The sequence below is a fragment of the Halichoerus grypus genome, chromosome 5 (assembly GCF_964656455.1).
Source record: "Halichoerus grypus chromosome 5, mHalGry1.hap1.1, whole genome shotgun sequence".
Classification (NCBI taxonomy): Eukaryota; Metazoa; Chordata; class Mammalia; order Carnivora; family Phocidae; genus Halichoerus; species Halichoerus grypus.
The window spans coordinates 51,793,415-51,813,004 of NC_135716.1; the positions used below are offsets into that span (position 1 = coordinate 51,793,415).

The 19,590-nt window shown below is 40.1% G+C and overlaps 1 protein-coding gene and 1 long non-coding RNA gene across 6 annotated transcripts in view; one reads left to right on the forward strand and one right to left on the reverse strand.

Annotated features, from left to right (window-relative positions):
* Positions 1-4,985, reverse strand: part of LOC118541225 (uncharacterized) — an 81,606-nt gene extending 76,621 nt beyond the window's left edge. For 2 of the 3 annotated variants that reach the window (XR_013447817.1, XR_013447816.1), the window contains exon 1: positions 4,630-4,847. This is a non-coding gene — a long non-coding RNA (uncharacterized LOC118541225). Of the gene's footprint in view, positions 1-4,629; positions 4,848-4,916 lie in introns of those variants that run through there. The other variant, XR_013447818.1, reaches the window with a different exon arrangement.
* FABP12 (fatty acid binding protein 12) overlaps positions 1-19,590 on the forward strand; it is a 58,662-nt gene that overhangs the window by 22,468 nt on the left and 16,604 nt on the right. Inside the window, exon 1 of one of the 3 annotated variants that reach the window (XM_036100816.2) lies at positions 5,236-5,348. The exons of the other annotated variants lie outside the window; for them this stretch is intronic. The gene's annotated coding sequence lies outside the window, so the exon portion shown is untranslated. Of the gene's footprint in view, positions 1-5,235; positions 5,349-19,590 lie in introns of those variants that run through there. 3 annotated transcript variants of the gene reach the window in all.

Here is a 19,590-nt window from a genome sequence, read left to right on the forward strand (position 1 = left end):
TCTTATACCGAGGACTCTTCAGGTCTCTCAATGAAGAAATCCATAGCAGAGATGAAAGGTCTTCTCTAGTAGATCTTGGGTTTGAATGGGGTCAGAGAACCAAGTCTGTGATTGCCTGTCCCGGGGAGCCCTTCCCTGGAAAAGCAGGGTCAGGTCTGAACTTGTGAGCAGGCTGATCAGGAGACAATAATTGTAATGGCCCCACCTGCCTAACTTGGCAGGAAGTTCATGTTCTTGATTCTCTGCTCATTAATATCAGACAGTTCCTAGATTCAGCTCCTAATGGGCTACGTGCAGTTTTGTGGGTTAAGGCACAGTTGGCTAGTTTGTCTATAATTCCTCATCAAACCCTCCCCGCTCCTGAAATAAGTCAGAGAAAGACATGTATCATATGACCTCACTGATATGAGGAATTCTTAATCTCAGGAAACAAACTGAGGGTTGCTGGAGTGGTGGGGGGTGGGAGGGATGGGGTGGCTGGGTGATAGACATTGGGGAGGGTATGTGCTATGGTGAGCACTGTGAAGTGTGCAAGACTGTTGAATCACAGATCTGTACCTCTGAAACAAATAATACATTATATGTTAAAGAAAAAAAAGAAAAAAAAAAAGAAGATAGCAGGAGGGGAAGAATGAAGGGGGGGAATTGGAGGGGAAGACGAACCATGAAAGACTATGGACTCTGAAAAACAAATTGAGGGTTCTAGAGGGGAGGGGGTGGGAGGATGGGTTAGCCTGGTGATGGGTATTAAAGAGGGCACGTTCTGCATGGAGCACTGGGTGTTATACTCAAACAATGAATCATGGACCGCTACATCAAAAACTAATGATGTAATGTATGGTGATTAACATAACATAATAATAATAAAAAAACACACACACACACAAAAAAACCTTCCCTGCTCCTTTTCTTGTTTGTTTGACATGGTAACTTGGGAATATTTCTTACTTCTCAGAAGTAAGTGCCTGGTGTGGATAATTCTAAAATGTAATTGGAGTCACCTAATGTTTTATAAACATCATCCTAGGCATATGCAAGTTTAAAACATGGTACAATTTTAATTATTATCAAAAACATTCTGCACATCTGAGATTAAAGGTTTCCTATGGACATTCCAGCGCCCTCTTCTGGACACCTGAGTTAACCTGACCAGAGCTCAACCCCAAATCCTCTGCTTCCCATCCCTTCCACTCCCCAACCCTGGCACCAACCAAAAATAGCCCTGTTCTTAAAAAACCTTATGTTCTGAGTCAAGAGACAGCACATACATAGGGAAGTTAGTTTCAGCATTTAAAAGACGATGTTAGAGTCATACGGAATTTTTTACAAAACAGTAACAGAAAAGTTTTGATGTGTGTTGTGACAAGTTCAATAACTGTGGGGAGAACAACAGGAAATAAACTTTCAAATTGGTTTTATCCTGTAAAACCCACAATAAGTGGTTTATGAAAATTGAGCATTTGCCTTGGGTTTGTTAGTTGTGTCACTGATTTCAAAGCCATGGTTTTAAATGACCCCAGAATTTCACTGATGAAATTTAAAAGGACTAACACATAGAAAAACACTTAAGATATTTTGAAAAAGAAGATTCAGGTTCACATTTGACCTCTACCAATTACTATCTATGTGGCTTAGTCTCTCTGAAATTTAGTATTTTCATCTATAAAAAGAGAATAATCCTTCCTCATGTAAGATATGATATTTGAAAGCACTTGGTAATAGTAAAGAAAATTCTGGTTATCACCCAGATGGAAGATTTCTGTAACTAGTAAAAGGCTGCTTTTTTTTTTTTTTTTTAAGTTAAGAGTTAAAGGAACATATTTCATTCTAAAAACTCCTTGGGATAAATTGGGTTCTGAGTGAGCTGTGATAGCTTGCAACTGCTTACTTGGTCTTGAAGTTAGCACTTCCCTGTGTCTGCAGTCTCCAGTTTAATCTCCTTATTCTGATGGAGACCCAGATTAAAGGAGGCAGAGGTCCAGTTTGTGCTCTCTTTTAGTGCTAAGTCCACACCAAGAGGAAATGAAGACAGAATTGCTAAGTCACCTGTTCCCTTCAGAACACTGTGGAATCAAACTGTTTCTTATTCTAGATGTCAGCTCTTGCAGCCTCAGGGTTTAATGCTGTGCATCTCCACTTGACTTCATCACAATTTAATCTGGCTTCGCTTCAGAACCACATAACAAACCACAATGGTCAAAACCCATTTGACAACATCTTAGTTTCTACCAAAACTTGCATCTTTTGTTAAATCAGCATTTTAACCACCGATACGTTTTAGAACACTAGCTACAATATTAGCAAAGGAACAAAATTAGTTTATGCAATTTAATTTTTTTTTTTTTTTTTTTTTTGCCAGAGGGTGTGTGCTAACTAATACATTGACCCAACTTTTGGAATTTAAACTTGAACCGGAATATCACATAGAATATTTTTCCATTTATGAAGTACTCTCATACACACTATTATCATTTGATTCTTTCAGGAAGAATGAGAGATGATTGCTCTATTTTAGAAATTTGGAACTGAGAATAAGTATGACTTCCTTAAGATCTCACAGCCACTAAAGGTAGACTGGGACTAGAAAGAAAAAATTCTGCCAATTTTCCATCAAACTTCATTGCTTCTGGGGGTTGGGGAAGAATAATGACAAGTTCTCAAAAAAGGCACATGATCCACTCATGGATGGGAAGCGAAGACTTGTTCTGGGAAAGATGACCAGGACTCCCCACTTCCCTTGGCTCTTCCAGGTCACAATACCACCCTGAAGACATAGCAGCTGAGTGTCAGCTCATCAAGGAGGATTACCATTGCTTTCCCCACTCACTGTGGAGAAGCAGCACAACATAAGATTCAAAGCATGGACTTTAATGTCACAGCGGCCCTGTCCTTGCTCTATTGCCTAGTAGCTTGTATGCTCTGGGGAAAGTCACCTAATCTTTCAAAGTGTGTGTTTCTGTAAAACACCGAGAAGATTAAATGAGATAATGATGTTAATAAAACCTGGCACAGGGTCTGCCATAGAGATCTTGAGGAACATGGAAGATGGGATGGAAGGAATCTGTAACATTCTGCATATATAGCTGATGGTTTGAGTTTGCAAAGTTGCATCCCCCTTGTCTGAATACAATCCCACAGATGAGTTTTGTTTGGCTGACAGAGGGATGGCCCACCTAATACCTAGGATGTCGAACAGCTTTTCTGAGGCAAACAAAATAAGGCCAGGAGTGCCCTGACTGTGACTGAAAGGTGATGTGCATTTGAATTTTTTCTTTCAGTTTAGTTTGGGACGTCGTTCCAGCATCTTCTCATAAGTTTAGAGGTATGGTGGACAGCTCCTAAGAAAATCCTTAGCACAAGTATGAGGGAGATAGAGAATAAGAGTGATTATCTGCCAGAGGGGAAGAGAGTGGGGCATTTGTGCCAAATTAGTTATTTCTTCGTTTCTTTCAGTTGGCATTCTTTCTTGTAAGTCTTTATCTTATTGTGCTGGGAGACCATTGCTGCAGCTGTATATAAATATAGCTGAGGGTGAGAAAAGATTTTGTTGTAAAAATTTTTTCATGATTTTTTTTTTCAAAATGAATTCAAGAAAAAAGATTGTGGCTTGGCTGGGGATGAGAATGGAGGGAGAGAAAGAACAAATATATAAATAGAGCATATTATTTTTCCATATAATGATGGCTGACACTTACGTTCCTACAAAGAATTGTTTGTACCACTCAGGAGTCCTTTCTGCTCATGAATTATGGTTCAATAGTTCAGAAATTAAATTGCTTTGTCTTGGACCAGACTATAGAAGTTGATCACCTCATGATGCAGATGAATTATAACCTTTTAGAGTTTCTCTCCCTAATAGGTAGCAGTGGTGTTGCAATGCTCACCCAGGCCTTTCTTGAACTCCCAGGAACAGAGCATCAGATGCTGAATTTTCTAAAAAGAGTATAGTCTATATTACCATATAAGACATATCTTTTTGGGGCCTCAGAAAAGGGTAGGTCAATAGTCCTCCCATCCTACCTTTTTTTTTTTTTTATATATATATACTTGCAGAGAGAAGGCATATGGCAAAAGAAAGATGGTACCTGGTGAAGCAGATGTGGAAAGAACTCTTTTTCACTACATTACTATTGACTTCATTGGAACCAGACCTCTTATCATCCGGGCTGAGACAAGAGAAGTGGGTCCTAGACCCATGAATGAAAAGAAGACAAAGTCTGTTCTTTGCTGATCCCATATTTGGATCCGTAGGCTAGCAAGGGCACTTCCCAGGATATCACTCTATAGGGGGCATAAAACATCACTGAGAATGTTTCAGGATGGAGAAAATTTCATCCCTGGAATTCCTTTCAGAGAGAAAATTGTTAACTATTGAGAGGAATACTTTGAGAAGTTGCTTGGCATGGGGGGTGGGTTGAGATAAGATTCCAAAGGGAAATAAATGCCCAAGGAACAAGATATGGTCACTAAACTGCCTTCTAAGAGGAGAGGTTCTGCTTAAGCCAAGCCCGTGTTTTGCTGAGTGGAGTATGCAAGTTTGGAGCCAGAACAGAATTGTGAGGACATTAGAGAGGCTCCCTGTGCCACCAGGCGTCCTCCTTCTCTGCCCTTTCCCTTGGAAGTACTCACCCAGCCTCCATCCACTTAAATGCCAAGAGTACCTTGGCCACATGACCCCCTGCAGGCAGATGAATCTTGGGTGGCCTTGGCTGCCTTCCTGTGAGGAGCAGCTCCTGGCCTGAGGCAGCCTGGAAGGGAAGGTGGGCAGGCCGGCCCTCCGTGCTGTAGAAAAAATGAAGGAAGCGGGGCTTAGGGAAATGTGGACTGGACCTGCCCAACTTCCTCTGTTACCCTTCATAGAGCTGCAAGTGGCTCAAAATTCAAGTTACTGAAGGATGAATTGCCAGAATTCTTACTTGAATCTGTCTATGCCCTCTGTATCGGTAGACACAGGAGAGACTCCCTTGTGACACATAGCTCATCCATTCACAGTGTGTGAGGAGGGCTGAGAGGGCCGTGTCCTTGTTTGCCTTTATGGCCATTTCTTCTCTTCCTCCCTCCTGGGGAAGACTTCTAGCATTCTCCCTCCTTTCAGAGCACAGGGTAGAGTAGCACAGGGCATGTCATAGGAACTGTTTCTCTATTTGCCAATAGTACTGTTCATGCAATCCTCATGTCCATTTGGCCTAGAGGGGAGCTTGGGCAATTGTGCTGCACTCCAGTAGCTTCTTACCTAGATGGCTTCCCAGACTCCCCTCACTGAGGGCCCTGTGCTTCCCGCCCATGCAGAGGCTAAGGCATGAGCACCAGGTATCGTTTTCAGGTCTCAGGACTGAGTGCAGAGAACAGTAAGTGTTTATCTGATTAGACCTATCTGAGATTTTTGAAACCAAATTTAAATTATTGTAGAATACACCCTCTTTCATATAACCAATGTCTTCTTTTTATGCTTTGGCTAATTAAAACACCTGCTACAGAAGACAAAAGGGAAAATAGAATCTTATTCTTGAAAAAAAAAATTAAGATGTGTAACCCAGATGTCAGCTCAGACCTACCTGTGGTTTGAGAAAACACAGATTTTAACTGATTTCAGACTGAACTAAAATAATTGCTACTTACATAGCTTTCTTTCAGATAGCTAATCCAGTCTGACAGTAATGTGGTATCGTGTTCAGATCAACTTCCTGCTGGAGATACTTTTAATTCAGGGGACCATGTTATAAGAAACTCTGATGATCTGAGGTACATAGAGAGGAGAATGATAAGAATGATGTAAGGGATAGGAAGCCATGTTATATAAAGAAGGTTCAGGAATTAGTTACCTTCGTCTTGGAAAAAGTAACAAGTACTTCAAAGGGAAATGTTAGTTATCTTAAAATATTTGAAAGACAACTAGGTTCATTTTGTCTGTATCAGAAAAGCATAATTATATCTAATAAATAGGGAGTTATAGAGAAATGAGTTTGACTCAGTATAAGGAAGACCATTCCAGCAATTCGTATCCCCTAGAAATGCAGTGTCAAAGAAAGGAGTGAGTTTCCCTACCCTAAAGTCATTCAATCAACAAATATTTTTTGTGACTAAGTTCCAGGCGCCATTTTTAACACTGAGATGTAGTCATGAATAAACTCCAGAAAAGGCCTGTTAGCCGTATGCCTGGTATGTGATAGGAGATCTTCTTATCTGAAGAGGAAAGATAAATTAGTTATTTCTATGGGATTTTTTTCTATTCATTCATTTGAAGAAAACAACAATAACAACAAGCCTATTTATCACTTACCATTAAAATTAGTCCTTTCTGGACAATAATTATTGTCTCTTATTTTCCCCCAGGGCTAATGAGTTGTTTCTGTCAAATAAATAAATAAGTTCTCTCTGTCAAATAAATAAATAAATCTTAAAACAACAACAACAACAACAACAACAACAAAAAACCCAGGTGCTCAATTAGCAAACCCAGGAGGAAGGCAGCAATGATAATGAGTTTTCTATCAGTACCCCCAACAGTCTGCCCTTCCAACTGTTCCAGCCAATCAGTATGTCTTTAATCTAACCTTTCTTTTCAAAGAAGGGAATCCAACTTGCTAACTGTAGTTACATATGCAATTAAAAAACTCTTATTAACATAGATATTGTGAAAGATCTTGAGAAATGCCATAAATACCAAGGCACTGTGTTTTTGAACATTTTGTTCTGTCATTAAAAAAAATATGCTTTGTTATCAAAATGCCTTGATCTTCTGGAGGTCACCATTTCATTTTCTGCATGTTCACAAGCTATATTCAAGAATTTAGCAACTTTCCACAATCTGAATTTTTTTTTTTTTTTAAATTAGAACATCTAGAGTCTTTGGTTACCCAAGCTAACTTTATCCTTTAGTGTCTCTAGGTATGAAATTATTTTCCTGAATACTTTTTCCTGAATATTTTTTATTTTATTCATGTCCTTTTATTAAAAAATTTCTATTAAGAATATACTTTAAAAATTTCTTCCAAGCTGTATTTAACAGAAGAGCTATATTTTAACTATGGTATAAGATGTTGCTTGCATTTAATTGATACTAGGAAATAATACTTATAGAAATAAAAAAATAAAATGGTGATAAATCCCCTAGGCATATGAAAGACTTTACAAAATCATTAAAAGATGGAGAACTATCCTATGCCACTATCTTCTTTCCATCATTCCCATGGAAGTTTTATCAGTTACTGAATACATTTTCACTTTAAAACTGGGCTTCCAATTCCAAGTATTATATTGTTAATTAAAAGAAGAGATGAGAAAAATTGGGACCATTTATCTGGTATTAGCAGTTTAGATTTTAAAAACTTCCAAAAGGTATTAAAATTCAGTTTTTTAAATCTTACGAGAATTGTCCAGCTTTTATGTTTATTGTCTTTTGTCCCTCATATCAGCTTTCTAAGGGGATGGCACTTTTTCTGTCTTGTCCTGTGCACCCAGGGTCCAGATAAAGAAGAGGACAAATAAATACATTTCACTAACTGAGTCACAGTTATATTCTCTGGGTATTTAAAAAATGAAGACCACGTGGTTGTTGCTACCCACGGAACACGTGACTCCCTCTTTAGCCCATAATTTTCTCTTCTTAGTCAGAATTAAGCCTCAAGAACCAGTTTTTCTCATTACTTTTAAAATATTTTGAGAGAGAAATTTGTTACCCAAGTAATTCATAGAAAGAAAATATGGAAGTGTTTGCCCTGATCTCGTTCCGCCTCAAACTCTGTGGGAGAAATAGGCTGTGGCCCAGGAGCACTTTACGTGAGATCTTCGCTCAAGACCGGTTCTTCCCCTCAGCCTTGGGGACTTGGCGAGGCTCAGTGCCTGAAGTTGGCAAATCAGGAGGAAGGCAAGGCCAGTGCATTACTTTGCCAGCCCTTGAACAAGTAGGAAGTACCCCCTTAGAAAAAGTGATGTTCCATCCTATTGTTGAGAGAGGAGCATAAGGTTGGATTTCGGCGGAGCATAGGGGAAGAGAATGGGCTTTGGGGTCAGACAGGTTTGAGTTCAAATCTTCACTCTACCATTTATGGATGGTGTGCCCCAAATCTCTGATTCTTGGCTTCTCTTCTTTACATTGTTCACGGTGTATGCAAGGCATCCGGTACAGCACTTTGCCCATATTAAGCTTTCAAAATGGATTCTATTGTTATTGTAACATCCAGTCAGAGAATACTGTCAGCGCTGTCTGGATAACCCAACATGCCCGGGTCATTATCTTTGCTGTTCTCCAGAAGCTTAAAGGATGCATTTGGGATATATCAGTGAACAAAACAAAACAAAACAAAACAAAACAAAAAATCACCATTCTCTATGGAACTTAAATGAAGAATCAGAAAGCATAAGAAAACATTCTTAATTTTTTCACAAATCACAGCCTTTTGTTTTTTTTTTTCCACCGGATGATCATTTTCCTAGTTCCAAGCATTGTCTGCTTTAAATTCCTTCAACAGCCTTCCAACACGTCTCCTTGCATCCTGCTTCCAACTCCACCCCACGTAGAAGCCTGAGTGAATTCATTAAAATCCTAATCTGATCAAATCACTTCTCAATTTAAATCCCTTCCACAGCTTCCAATTGCCCTAGGATACCACCTAATCTCCTTAAAACCATACCTTGTTACCTTTTTTTGTTTTTTTAAAGATTTACTTATTTGAGAGAGAGAGAGTGAGAGTGCATGTGCCTGCCAGAGCACATGCAGTGAGGGAGGGGCAGAAGGAGAGGGAGAGAGAATCTCAAGCACACTCCCTACTGAGGGCGGAGCCCACTTGGGGGTCCATCTCATTCACGATCCTGACACCCTGAGATCACGACCTGAGCTGAAATCAAGAGTCGGACGCTTAACCGACTGCTCCACCCAGGTGCCCCACACCTTCTTACGTGACCCCTTCTTCTTTGCTGGTCTGGAAGAGCAGCACTACCTGCTCCTGTCACCAACCTCTTCCAGCTCCCCTCAGGGGCCTTGCTCTCTTCCTCACACTAGCGCCTTTGTCCTTGTCATTCTTTTTACCTGAAGTCTGCCTCCTTGCTTTCTTTTGTTCTTGCTATTCTTGCTATTCACCCTTCAGGTGCTGCTTAGAAGTCATTTTCTCAGGGAAGCCTTTTCTGAGTAATCCCATGGATTGGTTAAGTGCCTCTGTGTTGAGCTTCCCTAGCACCCACTTCAGATCTCTCCTTGCATTTACCGCAGGTTACTGCTAAGGTTTCTTTGCTTGTCTGCTCCGTACTGCCTTCGAAGAGCTGTATCTCAGGACCCTTGATTGCCTTGTTCTCTATTGTATCCTAGGATCTAGCACCTGAGGGGTCCAGAGTAGACACTCAAATATTTATTTGTTACACAAATGAACGAATAAAAATATAAATAAGTGAATGGAATGGATTTTTGGAGAGGGGCAGCAACCCAGATACTGAGACCATACGAAGAATAGCAGGTGGAAAACTTTATGGACATAGAGAGAACTGATTTGGTGAGATGGGAAATGCTCCCCCCCACCTTTTATCCAAAATATTTAGAACAATCATAGGGAGACAAAAAAGAATAATTTAGTTGCATAATGCATTTTCTATTTTTATTTTGTTAAATTCCTAAAATTTAAGTGATAGATTAATTTCATCTGCTTTTTGGAAGAGGTGAGCTGTTCCCTTAACTTTGAACATACCTCTCAGAAATACCTAACTTTCTGAGTCCTGAATATTGGGTATCTCCAAAAGAATACTAGTTAGAGAAGATGCTTCCTTTTATGGACTAAATTCTGTTCCCTGCACCCCAGCATTTATATGCTGAAATCCTTACCCCCAGCAAACCTCAGAATGACTTCATTTAGAGATAGGGCCTTTGAAGAGGTGGTTAAAGTTAAATGAAGTCATATGGATGAGCCCTGATCGAATAGACTGGTATCCTTATAAGAGGAAGTGACACCAAAGAAGATACTTACACACGGAGAGATGGTTACATGAAGACACAGTGGGATTTCTAAACCAAACTGTCCACATCTTTATCTTGGACTTCCAGCTCCCAGAACCGTGACAAAATATATTTCTGTTGTTTAAGCCACTCATTCTGACATTTTGTTGTGGAAGCCCTTAGCAAACTAATACAGTACCCTCTTAATTTATAGGTTTTAGGGAAAACCTGCTCCATAAGTTGGAATTCTCCACCTTGACTATGGGATTGGAGCATCACACCATTCTTGTCATGAGATATCTAGCCTGATAAAAATATTTGCAGTGTTAGTTCTAAGGAGGTGTAGAAAAACTCACTCTGTGAGTTTACACTGTGTGTGTGTTTATCCCTCCACAGAGACAACTGCCAGAATCGGTTATTCTGTTCCTGTTATAACATGGGCCCAAAGATCCCAGCATCTACAAAGTTTCCTAAGGATTTTCAAAATCCTCCAGGCTTAAAAGCTCAGAATAATTTTGACTCATTTTTTTTTTCTTTACCACCTACATGTACTCAATGACTAATTTTTGTTGATTCTTATTCCAAAATGCCTCTTTCATACATCCCATTGTTTTTGCTTGCATAGTCATCGGGAAAACACAAACTCTCTTGACCTTACAGATAAGGCATTGCCTTTCTTTCTCTGATCTTTCCCTTCCCCTCTGCAACGGCCAACAAGTTGATATTCATAAAATGCTATCTTATCAGTGCCTGCTGAGGTACTTCAGTGCCACCTCAGTGTTAGAAATTAAAGTATAAACTCTTGTACCTGGAATTAAAAGAACTCCTTGGTCTGGTCCCATTGTACTAAGGCATTTTTCTTTCCCAGGATTCCTTAACAGCACACCTACACGTCAGCTGGCCAGTTTCCTCACTGTTTCTGGAAGCTGATGTTTATTTCCAACTCCACACCATTCCTCCATGCTCTTCCCTCTTTATGTAATATTTCCCACACTCCCTGCCTCCTCTCCTCTCTACCTGACAAAACCCTGCTTACCAGTTAAGGCCCAGCTGGCCTCCATCCCCAGGAAGCTTTCCTGATCATTGCATTCATGTATCTCTCAGATCAATTCCCATGGATTATAGAATTTGAATTGCTCATTTAAGTTCTGGGCATTTTAAATTTTCTTTTATTTTTTTAAGGTTTTTATTTCAATTCCAGTTAGTTAACAAACAGTGTAATATTAGTTTCAGGTGAACAATATAGTGATTTGACACTTCCATACAACGCCTGGTGACCATCACAAGTGCACTGCTTAATCCCCATCACCTATTTAACTCACCCCCCTCCCCCCATCCCCTCTGGTAGGTAAGTTCTCAGCATTTTAGTCCAAAATTTATAGTCACCATAACTGCAAATTTTTATTTTGCTCTAAGTGCCTGAGCAAAATAAGCTTCAATATTTTGAATACTTAGAAAGTCTAAAGTCCCCAATAGACTTTCTATCAGAAGGTCAGTCTTTAAATAAATTTCAAACCCAAACACAGTATTTTGCAGCATACCCCAAATATACTCCACCTCAAGACCTTTTCTAAAACAAGTTTTTCATGTCTGAAGTGCTTTAAGCAACTATGATCATTGGCACTTGACTGTCATCGAAGGCTTCTTGAATTCTGAGAATGCTGGCAATTCTCTTCCTTGAGTCCAATACTTGGAGAGTGCAAAACTTTGAGAATGCAGGCAAGACCTTTCAAACATCAGAGAATGTGGGCCATTTTTGTAGTAACAGTCATCTGTGGTTAGAGATCATAGTTGCCTGGTGGTTCTTAATCATAGCTTCACAACAGCATCAATTGGAGAGCTTTTGACAACCCAGTTATATCAGACCAATATGAGTCTCTGGGGGGTGGGACTCAGGCAGCAGTATTTGAGGTGCTTCTAATGAGAACCACTGCTATAGCCCACGTGATAAATGTGTGGAATGGATAGACAGCGCTAGCTTGGACTTCTGCACCCAGAAAGGGATATTTAATGTTATGATAACCAAGAACATCTTGGTTGTCTTTATTTTTGCCCAGTGGGGGATCCATGTTCAACTCAGACACTATATACCTACTCAAAGGGAAGATATCCATCCTCACAATCAGATAATAGAGTTGTGTGGCCACATAAATAAAAAAGTACCTCTTGGGGTTTTTAATACAGATATTTTATATAGCATTTTAGAGAAAGGAATCATTCCCAACACTGGTTGAGACTGAACTGAGCAACTGCATGCATAGTACTTGATAGTTTCCTGTAAATAAGAATAAAGGTACTTATGTTTGGTGCCTTCTCTAGTCTTCAGACTAAGTGAAGTCCCCTTTCATTTCGGTGTGCCTTTCATTCATTGCATTTATTGCTAGAGTTTGCATCGATCTGTATGACTTTTCCTGCTTTATTCCCTACTATACTGTAAGCTCTAAGGGTGCAAAGACTGTTTTCACTCATCATATCCTCACCCAACCGTGTCCATAGTATAGATTCAAACATACTTGTTCAATGAGAGAGAGGAGAGGGTGGGGAGGGAAGAAGGAGGGAAGCTTTAAACTGCTTCACATTACATGTCTCCTGGAAAAGTATTCTATGTCTATTGGAGTCTCCACTCATGAACGTTCTGCTCCATGAATTTTCTAGAATTTTCAAGCATGCACAAGGAAAACCCCCAACACATTTGCTAAGCCAGTGCAGTCCCATCAGATGTCTGGATCAGTTATCCTTTGGAACATTTCTCCTTATTTTTTGCCTTTGAAGATATAAATTTTATAAGCTATCAAAAGAGTATAATGAGAATAAGATTGTGTCTTTTGTCTTGTTGAACACTGAATTTGAAATACCTATCCAGTGTGGAGCTTAGGGTAGGTTCTCAATACATATTTATTTAACCAATATTGAATGGAACGAAAGAATATATGAAAGAATGATGTGGCATCTCAACACAGACTGGTGTAAAAACTGGAGAGGGAACTGACAGATTTTAGACAAATTAAGAAGAAGAGTATCTAGACTGGTCTAGAACTGAGAAAACTACATAGCTACAACAAAGGTATGATAGGCATAGACGACTTCAACAACACTTTTAAAAGCAAATACATGCAGCTCTATTCCCATCTTTCCAACAGCAATAAGGACACAAGATGTATGTCAGCAGAAGTCTTTGAAAACCAACTTAGAACCGTAGGATGTAAAATTCCTAGTGGTTCTTCATTTGACTCCTTTGAAATCTAACCTGATTTGTTTTATTCTGGGATATTTTTCATGGTTACAACCTCAAAAGAGAACAGTTTCAACAAACCTCAGCAAATGACAGCAGAACATGGCCTTGGCACCTCTATCAAGGATTTGAAACCCACAGCCGCATTTTTCATCACCCTGTTGCACATCTTCTTCCACTTTATCCCTGTGATATATTGGTGATTCCTTGTCACAACAATGAGGAAAATTCAGTTTGGCAACCTTTGTAATCCTGCTCTAGCAAGTTTCATGTTTCTGGATAGCCGCTACCCTTTCTGTGGTGTCAAAGAGAAAAGGACAATAGGGATTGATTCATACTCTATACTGGTGTTTGTTCTTTTGGTAAGTGTCAAAGGCAAAACCTATAGTCTGAAGGCATACCTGGTTTATCTGAAAACTTCTATAGTCATGATCAGATAACAACCAAACTCTTTAGCTTGCTCATCAAGGCCTTCCGTCAGTGTATTCTGTCATCTAACTCTTGTATTAGGGTTCTCCAAAGAAAAAGAACCAATAGGATGCATGTATGGGTGTGTACATGTATGTTTCTATATCTATCTATCTATCATCCCAAAGGGCACCTGCTGGCAGAACTCCTTTTTGCTTGGGGGAGGTCAAAGTGTTCTATTTAGGCCTTCAACCAATTGGATGAGGCCACCAACATTATCTACTTTACTCAAAGTCCAATTTAAATGTCAATCTCATCCAAAACAATACCTTCAGACACATCCAGAATGTTTGACCAAATATCTGGGCACCATGTCCCAGCCATGCTGACACATAAAATTAGCCATCATGCCTTTTTATCCTAATTATGCAGATTTCCTTAACATCATCACTCCCATACATATGAATCACACTCATTCTAGCCCCTCTTTGTCCCCAGTAACAAGCACTTTTTCACCTGCTAATGATGTCCTCCACTCTCTAGTCTAATGATTCTCAAACTGTGGTATCAGAATCACCAGAAGCGAAGAATCATGTGGAAGTAGCATAGGACCTGGGTATCTGCATTTTGCCAAATTCTGTAGATGATTCTGATATACACCAAAGTTTGAGAATCATGACTCTGGTCAAAAGTATGCCCTGTCTTCAAGTGGGTTCCCTATATTATCTTCATTTGTGAGATTATGATTCCATGAACCCACCTGTATTAGTTTGCTAGGACTGCTATAAAAAATTCCACAGGCTGGGTGGCTTAAACAGCAGAAATTCATTTTCTCAAAGTTCCAGAGGCTGGAAGTCCAAGATCAACCCTGTCAGCCAGGTTGGTTTCTCCTGAGGCCTCTCTTCATGGTTTGTAGGTGGCTGCCATCTTGCTGTGTGCTCACGTGATCTCTCCTCCATGTGTATGCATCCCTGGTGTTGCTTTGTGTGCCAAGTTTCCTCTTTCTATAAGGACACTGGTCAGGTGGACTCAGGGTCCACCCTCATGGCTTCATTTTAACTTCATTACCTTATTAAAGGCCCTGTCTCCACATACAGTTATATCCTGAGATACTGAGGGTTAGAGTTTCAACATATGAATTCTGGGGGACAGAGTTCAGCCCATGACACCATTACAATTCCAAAAGTAAATTTTCCTTTTGTGAATTCCCATACTTTAAATGTATAGTTCACAATTTCAAATTTCCTGATGCATGACCCTAAAATTATTCTCCATTATATTTGTATGCATTTATCTCTAACTTCCATACAATGTAAGTTTTTTGGGGGTGATAGCCTTGTATATAGCATAATCTAATAAATGAAAAGATTCTCAATCCTTAGAATTACTTGGTTGAATTTTAAAAAATCCGTAAGCTCAGGCTTCACTTCCAGAGATTCTGACTTAATTATCAGGAGCGAACATTGGCACCAGCATGTTTTAGAAGCTCTCTAGGTGATTCTAGTTGAATCACCAGGGTCGAGGACCACAGTTAGAGTACAAAAAGATGAGAAGGAAGGACCTCTGTCTGCTTTGTACCATGGTGTATCCCAGGGCAGTGTCAGACACAGGGGAAGTGGTCAGTAAATATTTGAGGGAATGAATCTTTTCACTGTTTTTGAGCTGTATGAGCTCTGTGAAACTTCTTTGACTCCTTTAACCCTGTTCCCCATATTTATAAGATTGGTTTAACAATACCTATATTGATGGGGGTGGTTTTGGAGAATAAGTTAGATGATAAAGTAAGTTATTTGGCACATAGTAGGTGCTCATCAAACATCAACTCCCTTCCCTTCAAAACTTTGTGTTCTTACCCTATTTCTGACGCTGGAGGGATGCTGTGAGCACGACAATGAAGTGTACGTGAGGTGTGTATTGAGTGAATGAATGCCATATGGAGAATTAAACGATGGAGATGCTAATGAGTGATTTAAACTACGCCTAAAAAGTGATGTCTCATCTTAATTGTTGGCTTTGTGGATTCTACCGCTGCACTCTGGTGCAGAGATAAAACAGTAAATGTGAATCACAGGATGTGTTGCAATTATTTATTTAGAATATTTCCGCCAGTATGTGCTGAATGAAAAAGAAGAGCAGTTTTAATTCAAGTGCATTCTCTCTCATTAAAATGAATGCGTAATAATTAAGAAACTGGAATATGATCAAATGAACTCATCTGCTCCCAAACCTTATTTACACGTTTGATTTTCACTGAATCCCGGAGACCTTGTGGGCCATTGTGTAGTGCTAAGACTGGATGGGGCAGGGAAGAAATGCCGGGAAACACATTTCCACTGGTCCCTTCAGTTGTCTGTGGCATGTGTACACACACACACACACGTGCTTGGGAACCACGTTCTTCCACACAGGACGCAATTAAATCTGATCCAGGTGTCAGCAGTTTGTGAGCTGGCCAAAGACTGTTTCTACTTCAAACTTGTTGGCCGTGTCTCAGCTTCCACTGTGGTTCTCTCTAGATATTGAGCATGGGAATTCTGATTTCTTTTTCTCCTTACTCCTTCACGTTACTCAGAAAATAAACATAAAGGGAACAAGGGAGTTTTTGCGAGTAACCCTTGTAAGTGTGTTTGGACAAGTAAAATGTCCTGAGGAAAAATGTTGTACACCAAGGGCCTGGCTTCAAAAGAAACCTGAGTGTTCAGTGATGCCAGGAAGATGTGTGAAGGCAGGTAGCCATCCGTGTGAGGCTGATTCCATTCAAGAATAGCTAAGAAGCGGAAACAGAGAGCACAGATAACAAAGTACGTAGCTTACCTACTGACAGTCTCTCATAGAAGCCTGCTCGGATAAGAATGATACAGAAAAATCTGTATGCAGTGCTGGTTGTACATACATTAGATTTTTTTTTTTTTTAAAGATTTTATTTATTTGTCAGAAAGAGAGAGAGAGAGCACAAGCAGGGAGGGGGAAGGAGGGAAGGGACAGAGGGAGAAGCAGGCTCCCCACTGAGCGAGGAGCCCGATGCAGGGCTCGACAGGACCCCGGGATCATGACCTGAGCCAAGGCAGACGCTTAGCTGACTGAGCCACCCAGGCATCCCCATACATTAGATTTTAAATTTTAGCCTTACTGTGGAATTTGTTTCAATATGTTAAAATTAACTAAGAACTCTTTTCTGGGAGGAGAACTTTTTTTCCAGATTATTTTGGCATTTTATTGAAAATTCCCACTATGTTGAAATCTTATTCTAGTTTGCTGGAAAGTATTTTGTTTTGTTTTCCCACACCTGTATTCATTCATGTAGAGTTGCTCTTGACAGGACTTTTCACTTTGAACACCTCAAATGCAGCTTTCAAACTGGACTCATTATAGGTGTAAAATTACTTATCTAAAACCCCTGGGCCTTGAAATAAAAAATATCTGGTTTCAGACATTTATCAGATCTGAGAAAGGTAACATGAGGCATATGCCATATATTATGGGGCTAACACCCCATAATCAAATGAAAATTTCTTTAGCAAACTGTGTGTATTCACTCTAAAGAAGATATGTAAAGGTTACAAATGGCCTCATGTTAATTCAGGTCAGGCTTACCACCAAGTGAGCTACACCAGACTTATTTCTTAAATGTTAGCGTTTCAGAGCTGTTAAGATTTGAGATCTTGGGTGAGGGACCGTGAACTCCATTCCTCCATTTCCTCTCTCAGTTGTCTTTCTCTTCATCCATTCTCCTGAGCGGTCCAGTCCAGAGGAGATCTTTGTCTCTTGCCTCTGTCTGCTAGAGCCCCCTTCCTATATCCAAGGTGTAGTTCATCTCCATGACTTTACCCGGCTCTTCAGCACTTCCTCTCCAATTTACTGCACCAGCCTTCCCTCTGATGGTGCTCCCTGTTTCTAGTCTGCCCCCTGGAGCCCAGCTGTTCTTTCAGATATCATTTGACAGCCTGTCTGTGCTGTGATTCACTGTGAAGTGAATCAGTCTCAACTCATAGAGCCCCAAGTGACTCCGTAAGCTCTATGGTAACTAGCAGTCTTCTTTCTTTCCCCACACCAGGGCCTCCCTTTAGTTTTCCAGATCTTGATTAGAACGGGGCACAAAGGTAAAGCTAAAGGTTTTCTGTCCACAGTTCTGGCTGCTACATAACCTCTTATTCACTTTTGCCCTAGACCTTACCCTCCAGGGTTTACCCAACTTTCCACTCTTCCCTAGATAATCCATAAACATTTCCTGACCTCTAAACCATCGATCATGAAATCTCTTCCCAGAATAATCCCCACCCCCCACCACTTATGTGTGTGTGTGTGTGTGTGTGTGTGCACACGCACACCAGTTTCCACTTAGTAAGCTCTTCTTTGATCCTGCAGAAAATTACTTTTACCTCTCACTGGGCTTCTATAATACTCTGAACATTTTTCTGTTGTAGCGCTTAACCAGTGCATTACAATTATTTTGATTATATGCTTTTCTCCCCACACTGGACTTCATGAAGGCTGGGATTGGATCTTATCCATCTTTGTATTCACACTAAAAAAGAGTGCCAAATGCATTTGGGGAAAGGTATGTTACACAGAATTAAGCAGGTCTTTTTTTTTTTTCCCAGCGTAGGTCTTCTCATTGCCTGAACCATACAGAGATCATTTCCCCCACAGTCCTTACAATTTTCAGGCCTTCTCTCTACAATAGGTTGAATGGTGGCCCCCCAAAAGATACATTCACATCCTAGTCCCTGGGAGCCTGGGAATGTGATCTTATTGGGAAAAGGGTTTTGCAGATGTAGTTAGGGATTTTGAGATATCACCCTAGATTACCAAGGTGAGCTCTAGATCCAGTGACAACTTTCCTTACAAGAGATAGAAGAGGAAAGACATGCACATAGGGGAAGAGGCCATGCGAAGATGGAGTAAGAGATGGGAGTGCTGTGGCCATAAGCCTAGGAATGCCTAGAGTCACCAGGAACTTAAAGAGGTGAGGAAGGATTCTCCGCTAGAGCCTGTGGAGGGAGATGGTCTTGCTGACACCTTGATTTCAGACTTCTGGCCTCCAGAACTGTGAAAGAATACATTTCCGTGGTTATAAGTCCCCCAATTTGTGGTGATTTGTTATAGCAGCCTTGGGAAACTCAGATAGTCCCCTTTTCTTAGTCACCCCACTGGTTGTGTTTGTATGTTAGTTTTTCATATAGCTCTGCACCTGTTCCTCTTACTTTACACTCTAATCTTGAGTGATCTCTTCCTCATCAGATCACCGAGTCTCTCATGTTTTTCCCCCTGATCCCGATCTTTTTTTCCTGTGCTCCAACTCTGTATCCAACTTGCCAATGCACACTTTAAAGTGGCTTTCCTACAGACACTGGCTATTTAAGTTGAATGCATATCTCCTTTTTCTTTACAAAACTGCTTCCCCTCCGGTATACTCTATATTTTGCGTGATGTGCACCAGGAGCGCACTTGAGACTAATTTCTGACTTTAACTCCCATATCTGGTCAGTCTCACAAGCCCTTGATGAATATATTTTATTTTTAAAATTTTATCTTTGCAGTAAGATTTTATATATTGTATTGTGGTTATTTGGACATACCACAAATTTATCATCTTAACCATTGGTAAGTGTATAGTTCCGTAGCATACAGTGTATTCACATCGTTGCGCAGCACCTCTCCAGCACCTTTCTCCTTGCAAAACTGAAACTCTATGCCCACCTCCATCAACACAGAAACTCTCCTTCACCCTGCAGCCCTTGGTGACCACCTTTTTATTTGTTTCTATGACTTTGATAGAAATAGATACTTCTACTCATACTTCATATGAGTAGAATCACATAGTATTTGCCCTTTTGTGGGTTATCTTTAAAATGGAATTTGTTCTCTTGACTATGGAAGGATTCCAGACAAACTGAAATTATTGAAAAGTAGGAAGAAAAAATTTAACTTGCCCACAGTTCGATCATCTCACATGATTAACTTAGTGCATTTAATTCCAGTCATTTTATTATGCAATTTTTTCATATTTTTGATCAGAGTGTAAATA